The sequence below is a fragment of the Chrysemys picta genome, chromosome 1 (genome assembly GCF_011386835.1).
Source record: "Chrysemys picta bellii isolate R12L10 chromosome 1, ASM1138683v2, whole genome shotgun sequence".
NCBI lineage: Eukaryota > Metazoa > Chordata > Testudines > Emydidae > Chrysemys > Chrysemys picta.
The window spans coordinates 284,539,441-284,549,569 of record NC_088791.1 but is presented as its reverse complement, the minus strand read 5'-3'; the positions used below and the strand labels follow the sequence as shown (position 1 = coordinate 284,549,569).

The following is a 10,129-nucleotide window of genomic DNA, read 5'->3' as shown; positions in this document are numbered from 1 at the left end:
TGTAGCTTTCAATATTTGAATGCATAAATATTACCATTATAGAATATATAAGCTAATATTATTTGAAGTTTAAGTTTTGAAAAATCAAGGCACAGGAAATCACAAATTAGTGATTTAGTTCAGCAACAAACTTGCCATGCCTCTGTTCTGGCACAAGTACAATGCATCTCTGCCCCAGGAGTGCCTTGCAGACACCTCTTAACTCTCTCAAGTACAAGGTTGCCCCTTAAAGGGACTTTCCCCTATGATACCTTTCTGGGGCTAGCCCTTTAAATTTGCCAGCTGCAGACCTAAAAATACCCATTTTGCAACTGGCAACTGAAGAGTGTTCCTGACTTGGTTCTTGCTGGTAAGTACTATATGTGTTTTCCTTTTCATTTATTTCTGAGATAGCATATTCTCACAGTTCTTAAACTGGAAGCTTCAACAAAGTCTGAATGAGGAGTTTGCTATGGAAGATTTGTTGCTGAATTAGGTCTTTGTTCATTTGACAATGCACTCATGTCTAGCTCTCCCTTACACACTTTGTAAATTGAACCCCAAGTAAAGGCAAAGCATACTGAGACTTTTTAAAAACAAAACAAACCAAACAAAATAAAGCTGCTATGGATACCTCTTACCTTATTCATTTGGCTGACAAAATAGAAAAATGGCAACCTCCAGTACCTTTTTATAGGATATCATATTTTGGACGAGTTTCTAGAAATATTAATCTATTTTTCTCAATCCATTTTCTATTACTTTATTCTCATTTTTTTGTACTTTTAACACTTGTATCAAAATCATAAAACAATCCTCATTGCAATTGACTGACAAATTACTCCTGAATGTTATTTCTCCATTTACATTTATCAGAGAATCCACCTAAAGTCTTAAGTTCAGTACGAGCCAAATTTGTATAAAATACAGCACTTAATACTAACTTCATTTGATACAAAGGCAAACAGTACAGTAGCTTGTTAGACAGCAATGTGAAATAAATGTCAGGCTTTTTGTCTTGAATTTAAAAGATTTTATTGAAAAGCTTATAACAATGTAGACCAAGCTGACTGATATTATTCTAAATATTTAGTCTGTCTGGAAACATTATACTTCATAGTAATTCAATTAACATTCAAAAAGAGAGTTCTGTTTTAATTCTAGGTTTGCATGGTGTATTACATATGTATGGTATATGGGAAGAGTTAGTTTAAAAAAAAAATCCTGGCTGTTTGAGGGAACTGACTAAAGTATATCCCAAAGATGATAAAAAGTTGCAGAAATCAATAAGCAAATCAATTTGAAAATGTTCCAAATCTTTTTTCCAAATTAAGATGAGAGAATTTAATTGACTAAAGGCTTAAAATATAAAATATTCACATGGTACTTTGTATTGCTGCTTGTTTCAGTTTATTTAATCAAATAAAAGTTTTCAAAGGTACAAAATACCTTGCTATAAACAAAAACATACACTCTGGAGATTAACTGCTCCAGTCTAATCCAAAGTATAAGTGTAATATTCTGAAAAAGAATATTGAACACAAATTGAACACAATGAAACCTTGGGAATCTTGCAGGCTACTGAGCATGTCACAAGCATCAGGATTGGCTAACTGGTCAAACTTTCGACAACAAAACAAGAATCCACTAAAGCTAAACAGTCCTGTCAGAAAGCAAAGGGATAAGCAACACCCACAAACAACTGTGCCCTGGCCAAATTCTGCTGTTTTTCTCTATACCACTTTTCAGATCCAATCTTTGCTTCCTATCAACAGTACTAAAGCCTTCTTCCAGGCCCTGTACATCACACATTCTGATTACCGTAGTGTGATCTTCTCTGATCTCCCTGACAGTCATGACACTCCCCTTTCTGTACGTACAAAATACAGCTGCTAAGAATATCTTCCTGGCCTATCACTCTGTCCATGTTATCTCAACCCCCTCTTTGGGGTTTTCTACTGATCTCATGTCTTCCACCACATCAAGTTGCAGTTTCTTGTCCTCATCTTCAAGGTTGTTCACAGCTCTGCCTCTCTCTATTTATCAGCGTGTCACCTATTGTATCTGTTCTGCCAGTCTCAACCACATGTTTGTGTGTCGGTTGCACAACTGTCTTCAATCCTCTTCGTTGTACTATCTGCTTGGAATGTATTTACTAATCTCTAAGACCACAACCCTCTCCTAAGGTTCACTTGTACTGTGACCTTCTGGAAGAAATCACCTGACCAATGAGAGCTATTTTTGGACCTAAAAAAAGGCCTTTAAATAATTCTGCACCATCAAGTTGTGCACATAGGCAGTCTGTGTATTAGTGTAATCTTATTACTACTACCAGCCTCTTTTATCCTTCCCATTGTTTTTTTCACATTCTCTGGCAACCTCTTATCTTCAATTAAGCTTGATACTGAAAACATTTTATGCACATGCTTAACTGTACTTAACTATGAATAGTTCCATTGAATTTTTTTTAAGTGGTTCTACTCATGGTAGTAAAGTGAAGAGTCTTAGCACTTCAAATCAGGGATCATACCTTCTATGTATTTGTACAGCATGTACCATGCTGAGGTCCTGTTTCTAATGGGGATCGCTGTGTTACTACAACAGAAAAATGTAATAAAGATAATATAAGTATCAAACCACTTGCTATTTCATTAGAAATTCAGGAATTGTCGTAGTCAGCGACATGTAATTTTGCTGGGGAGAAAAGGGCAATTTTTAAATGAAGGGTCTCATCCAATTGCTATTGAAGTGAATGGAAGTTGTACAAAGGACTTTGCCTGAGGCAGAAACTAACCACAAGCCACCATTATGTACCAAAACATACAATAGCACCACATGAGGGCAATGTCCTCCTCGATCCCAGTGGATGGTTTTGTATCTGCAGGAACTTCTCCCTGTACTGCTAAGTTTCTTTTTTTGTTAAATTTTTTCCCTAATATGTAGCAGAGGCTCCAGCAAGTCTTGCATCTTGATTTGTATTAAACTGCAGTTCTCCTGGGACTGCAGCACTACACATTGGATCCTGGAGGTGGCAGTTTCTAGAAGTGACCAAAGCAGTCCAAGATGAGGCAATGTGGGAGCCAGGAACAATGTAAGGAAAAAAATACTGGAGGGAGCCAACAGCCGTGATGAGTGATTAGGAAGACAGCAGCAGAATACAGGGAGAAATTAGCAGCAAGTGACAGGGTGATTTAGGAATGAATACAGGAAGAAATCAGAAGAAGGGGGATTTATAAAGCAGAGACTATAATTGTCTGCAGTGGAGATAACACTCCTCACTCCCAGTATGAATTGCCACTGCACTACCCTGACACCATAGCTCTGTCATTAATCCTTTACTTCAGTAGAGCTCAAAGCCTGGAAAGGAAGAGGAAGAATTGAGATGTTCTTTTGCTTTTTTAGCAACAGCCAGCAGCACTCTTATTCCAAAGCTTAGTGCTACTATTCTGAATGCACCCTGCAAATTCACAAAAGTGGCCTCTAACATTAGACCTCAATGCAGACATCACCAGGGGAACTTTTATATACAAAACAGTCTTGTGACACCATTACTGATTATTGGTTTCAAGGGAATACCATGATAGTAGTAATAAATAGTCAACACTTTCCAGGTTACTTCACTGGATTGCCTGAGATACTGCACTAAAGCCCTATATTGAGGTAGATCAGATACCATGGGGAGTGACTTACTAAATCTTGACAATTTAATGGTGACTACTGGATTCATTATGAAGATCATCATAGCCAAAACATAATGACTTGAGGGATTTTTACCATCCACTTCTCAGGAATCCAAGTGGTTCTTAATATATTATCCATTGGTTGCCTATTTTTGGAAGTAGTAATCCCCCCAGCGTCTTCTTGTATGTACATTTTGTGCACACAGAGATTAAATTATTTTTCGTGTTTAAAAACAAGTGTGCATACTTGAAAAATTCTAACACTGATATCTGCAAAAGCCATTTGGAGAAGTGGGTTTGGAAGGTACAAATTCTACTACTTTTAGGTGAGGAAGTTTAGGAATTTTCATGTATGTGCATGTCCATGTGTGTGGATATGCAGTTTTGTGCCCTATGGCTGAGAATGGAAGTCATAGAACTGTAAACTTGTCCTGTATCTGTTTTGTGTTTCATGAGTTTCTTTGGGGTAAGGGAACAAGATTATTCCTGTTTGCATGGCACCTAGCTCAAAAGGGCACTGACTGTGATCAAGAGTCTCAGGAAACTACAATAAGTTAACATTTATTAATATGTAGATATTACTTGCAATTCAGAGGCCCAAAAGTTTTTCTGTTACTGCCACTCACTGGGTCATGTATAAAAGTAGGTTTTAAACTCTTGAGGACAGAAAGTGTGCCATGCTTATTTTATTTGCACGTTAGGGCCCAATTTTGAAAATAAATATATTAATAAAAATTTATAATATAATGAAACCACTTAACTTCAACTTTTGAACTCTATCACTATCTTTCACAAAGACAGGTTTAAGAAATAATGCTCCCAAAGGATGTGACATCCAAAGGGCTTGCCAGCACTGCTGGAGAGATGTGCACTCTGAGGTACTTAACGTGTAAATAATGCTTCTAGGACTGCTATAAAAAAAGCTACTCCCAGGGTCTGGTAAACAGGGAATATCGGTGCTTCATTTTAAAAATCTAGATTGAAAAAATGGGGCTTTATTCTCCTTTATATCTTTATTTGAAAATGTTATTCTTACTGGGTACCATAAAACAAAGTTGTATTATACCACACACATGGTGGTGGTGACACATGCATATGATAAATTTCATAGCCATATAATAAAATACATTTGTCATTTACCTTTAAATTCCTCACCTGCACTATCCAAACACTTTTCTTTGGAACTACTTCTAGCGTTCCAAACCCCCTCAGGAGATCTTGAACAACACAGACAGAATTGTGAATATTACAAATACATATATAAGTTGCAATCGACATGGTAACTGATGTAGTTAACTCACGTAAATTAAGTTAGTCATAGCATGAATTGTATATTCAATAGCAATCAAAGTTCTCAGTTCTAACAGTTTGAAGAATATGACTTATTTATCAAGCATTTAATTGCAAATGATGTTGAATGATGAATAAATCTGAAGTTTGAGATCTGTTCACAAACAAATTGAACAGAAAAAAATATAAAACGTATCAGTTCTTCATTGTAAATTATTTGTACAACTCTCTCTGGGATAGAAGAGAGAAACTTCCTCCAGGGCTCCATCTATTGAGTGCTCTGCCAGAAATTACCCAATCAGTGGATCCTCATATTATTTTTCAAAGTTGTTTTATTTACCCTAATTGAGACTACAGTGGGTACAGAAAATACTAATCAACAATTCCACTTCTTTATTGTGAGGTGAAAGAAAAGTCTGTTGGCCTTCAGTTCCACCAACTTCTCAAGCAATTGTTGTTCTTATTCACAATCCAAATTCCATTCTAGTACCCTCCCCTACATCAGAGGCATTGACTTTCCACTTTCCCCTGGGGTGCTTGAATCCCACTCTGCCGCAGCCCCACCCCCACCACCCCACCCCTACACTGGCTCTGCCCCCACCCCGCTTCTTCCCACCCCCATTCCACCCTCTCCCCTGAGTGTGCCCTGCCCTTGCTCTGTTCCCTCCCCCCTCGCACATCCTGCATGACTCTGAACAGCTGTTCGTGGTGGGTGGGAGGTGTTGGGAGGGAGGGGGAGGCACTGATCAGTGGGGCCACTGGTGGGTGAGAGGCACTAGAGGAAGAGGGGGAGGAGCTGATCAGTGTGGCTGAGCACCCACTATATTTTTCCAATGGGTGCTCCAGCCCCAGAGCACCCACGGTATCGGCTCTTATGCCCTACATAGGCATGTGGAAACACAGTTTAAAGAGATGATATTACAAACCCTGACACTTCTAGAATGCCTTAGGGCTGCAGAGACCAATACTATCAAAGACCCTCATAGTATACTACAATATGTTTAATCACTTATGTTCCTTGAAGAACCACTAGCTCTTACAATATCCTGAAAACATTAGAATATCCAATTGTGTGTACAGCACTATTTGAAAGAATTAATGTCATGTATGTATAGTTTAACTAGTTAAAATGGAATGTATATGTGAATTGAATATATATAGTTTACAGTAGTTACATTTCAGAGGGGCTTTCTGCAAAGATTACAATACTATACAGCAAGTGAAGTATAATCAAATAAAAAAAAATGTGTAAGATTATGGAACTACTTTAGATCTGCTAAAATGTGCAGATGTCTTATATCCTTCAGTGGTGTCATTCACCACTGAAGAAGTTGATAAATGCTGAAGTCAGTTGCATGGTTAGGAGGAAATAATGCACTTGTGGTAATGGGATCTGCTCCCCATTGCTCCTCCCATGGCTTGGGTAAAGAGCACTAGAAGTGCTTTCATTTGGTGTCTAAAAGGCCATACAGAATGGAATATCAGATTTATATACAGTAATGTGCCTCCTCCATGTCTCCCCGCTATATAGCCTAACTTGTCTTCCAGGAGCTAGAGTTGCCCGGGCAGCCCTGTATCCTATAGTCATTAGAGCTCCCAGATGCTCGGAAGACTCCCTTCTCAAAGAAGTTCCCCTCATGTAGTAAGTGGTACTGAAACCGACAGTACAATTTGCCCTTACAATGTAATCTCTGCAGGGCACATACAGCTTTTTAGAAGCAAATAATATGTGTATGCTTGTGGTGCTGTACAAATAAATAAATGACTCCCACCTAATAAACACACCTACTAATTAAGGATCTGATCCAGCTCCTATTACAGTCAATAGAAAGGTTCTCATTGATGTTGGGTTCAGGTCTTAACTGCAGCCACATCTGCAGAAAAGAAGGGGATCTCTACAGACAAATCATTCTGCAATTCTGAATGTTGTATTTGTCACTTGGATAGTAGGGGGCTGAATGTTCCACCAATTCCCAGGCAGCCAAAATGAATCCTGTTGGAAGATGTTTTTTGTTTGTGTTGTTTGGAAAAATAGTTAGAAGTATTATGTCCCTTTGATATAATTTTCTGCTCCTTAATATTGCAATGGTGATTATGGATAAAGAATCTCTCTAATACTTGGTTAACTTGACTTTAGAACATAAGAACGGCCATACTGGGTCAGACCAATGGTCCATCTAGCCAAGTAGCCTGTCTTTTGAGAATGGCCAATGCCAGGTGCTTCAGAGGGAATGAACAGAACAGGCAATCATCAAGTGATCCATCCCCTATCAAGTTGCAAGATATTTGTTTAAAAAAGATGTATGTATTGTGTTAACTCAAATTCCATTCCCATCTCACCATTGGGAAAAAAGTTTGAATAGACCAAAAGGGGGATGGTCAACTCTGGGGGAAGGAAGGGAAAATCTTGAGTCCAGACATGCTGGAGCTTAGCCCCTCCTTGTGCCTCAAATTACATGTGGGAGTGTGCCTGGGGATGGGAGGGGCTTCTCTGCCTCTCATTGGCCAGCCAAGGAGGATGAGGGGAGCTGAATAGTTCCTCCTTTTCAATTTAAAGCTTTTCTGGGCATCTGGGTCATTACTTCCTCACCCTCTCCCTGTGGTTGAGGTAGACAAAGCGGTGTATTGAGGATGCTCGAGGTTTGATTGATCACCTGTTTTGGGGGATCAGGAAGAAATTGCTGGCAGGGATGTGGAGGGTTTTTCAAGTTCCTCATATCATTGTGAAAGTACAGTGTAGGTTAAAATTTCTATTCTTACTCCTTTTAAGTTATGAGGTACTACAGCAGTGTTTCCCAAACTTGGGATGCCACTTGTGTAAAGAAAGCCCCTGGCGGGCCAGGCCAGTTTGTTTACCTACCCCGTCCATAGGTTCGGCCGATCGCAGATCCCACTGGCCACGGTTCGCTGCTCCAAGCCAATGGGGGCTGCGGGAAGTGGCACGGGCCAAGGGATGTCATAGCTTGTGGCCAGAATCCTGTGTGGAAGAAGGCTAAAAGAGTCAGCTCCCAGAGGTAAATGAGGCCCATGACATGTTGTTAGATCTTTTTTCCTGTAAGGTAAATGGGAGACTGGAAGTCTTGGTATCCTCTTCACAGTGGGGAAGGCACAAGAATTCAGAAGTGATCTGTGTCCTAATGACAGCTGAAGAAGACCTACTTCAAGTTGTTGATTATATAGTGAGAGCTTTGTATTCCTGGACTGAACTCGGTTAAATGCTTGGTATGTGACAGGGGATGGGCAGATAGTGCCCTCACCATTGTAACTTTAATAAAATTGCAGCCTCTTTCAAAATCCATTCCTGTGTCTTTCATTCACCTGTGTATCCTGATTTAAGCATTTTCATTTGAGCTCTTGTTTTTTGATGAATTGAACCCAAATATTATTCTGTGGTATTAACCAGGGTACTGCGGAGACAATAGATGAATTGAAGTAAATGTACTATTTCAGTTTCTGTGAGGGACTTCATTCAGTATTACGAGTGTTTGATATAAATATAATTCCAGAAAAAATCATTATTTTATTAAAATAGTAGATTCTTCAGAAGAACATAAGAATAGCCTTACTGGGTCAGACCAAAGGTCCATCTAGCCCAGTATCCCGTATTCCAACAGTAGCCAATGTCCGGTGCCCCAGAGGAAATGAACAGAAGAGGTAATCATCAAGATCTGTACCCTGTCACCCATTCCCAGCTTCCGGCAAACCGAGGCTAGGAACACCATCCTTGTGCCTCCTGGCTAATAGCCATTGATGGACCTATCCTTCATCAACTTATCTAGTTCTTTTTTGAACCCTGTTATAGTCTTGACCTTCACAACATCTTCTGGGAAGGAGTTCCACAGATTGACTGTGCATTGTGTGGAAAAAAATACTTTCTTTTGTTTGTTCTAAACCTACTGCCTATTAATGTCATTTGGTGACCCTTAGTTCTTGCGTTATGAGAAGGAGTAAATAACACTTCCTTATTTACTTTCTCCACACCAGTCATGATTTTATAAACCTCTATCATATCCCCCCTTAGTCGTCTCTTTTCCAAGGTGAAAAGCCCCCCTTATTAATCTCTCCTCATACGGAAGCCATTCCATACCCCTAATCATTTTTGTTGCCCTTTCTTGAACCTTTTCCAATTCAAGTATATATTTTTTGAGATGGGGCGACCACATCTACATGCAGTATTCAAGATGTAGGCATACCATGGATTTTTATAGAGGCAATATGTTATTCTCTGTCTTATTCTCTGTCCCTTTTATAATGATTCCCTACATTCTGTTCACTTTTTTGACTGCCGCTGCACATTGAATGGATGTTTTCAGAGAACTATCCACAATGACTCCAAGATCTCTCTCTTGAGTGCTAACAGCTAATTCAGAACCCATCATTTTATATGTATAATTGGGTTTATGTTTTCCAATGTGCATTACTTTGCCTTTATCAACATTGAATTTCATCTGCCATTTTGGTGCCTAGTCACCCAGTTTTGAGAGATCTTTGCAGTCTGCCTGGGACTTAACTATCCAAAGTAATTTTGTATCATCTGCAAATTTTGCCACCTCACTTTTTACCCCTTTTTCCAGATGATTTATGAATATGTTGAATAGGACTGGGTCCAGTACACACCCCTGAGGGACACCACTATTTACCTCTCTCCATTCTGAGAACTGACCATTTATTCCTAGCCTTTTTTTTCATTTAACCAGTTATCAATCCATAAAAAGACCGTACCTATTATCCCATGACAGCTTACTTTGCTTAAGAGCCTTTGGTGAGGGACCTTGTCAAGGGCTTTCTGAATATCTAAGCACACTATATCCACTGGATCCCCTTGTCCACATGCTTGTTGACCCCCTCAGAGAATTCTAGTAGATTGGTGAGGCATGATTTCCCTTTCCAAAAACATGTTGACTCTTCCCCAACAAATTATGTTCATCTATGTGTCTGACATTTTTGTTCTTTACTATAGTTTTAACCAGTTTGCCCGGTACTGAAGTCAGGCTTACCAGCTTGTAATTCCTGGGGAGTACCTCTGGAGCTGTTTTTAAAAATTAGCATCACATGATCCTCCAGTCATTTGGTACAGAAGCTGATTTAAATGATAGGTTAGAGATGACAGTTAGTAGCAATTTCACATTTCAGTTCCTTCAGAACTATTGGGTGAATACCATCTGGTCCTGGTGACTTAT

At 39.2% G+C, this 10,129-nt stretch overlaps 1 long non-coding RNA gene across 2 annotated transcripts in view; it reads left to right on the top strand.

The window, feature by feature from the left end:
- Positions 1 to 311: 311 nt before the first annotated feature.
- The window catches only part of LOC135983998 (uncharacterized), a 69,542-nt gene continuing 59,724 nt past the window's right edge, over positions 312 to 10,129 (top strand). For both annotated transcript variants that reach the window (XR_010601905.1, XR_010601902.1), the window contains exon 1: positions 312 to 349. This is a non-coding gene — a long non-coding RNA (uncharacterized LOC135983998). The remainder of the gene's footprint in view (positions 350 to 10,129) is intronic.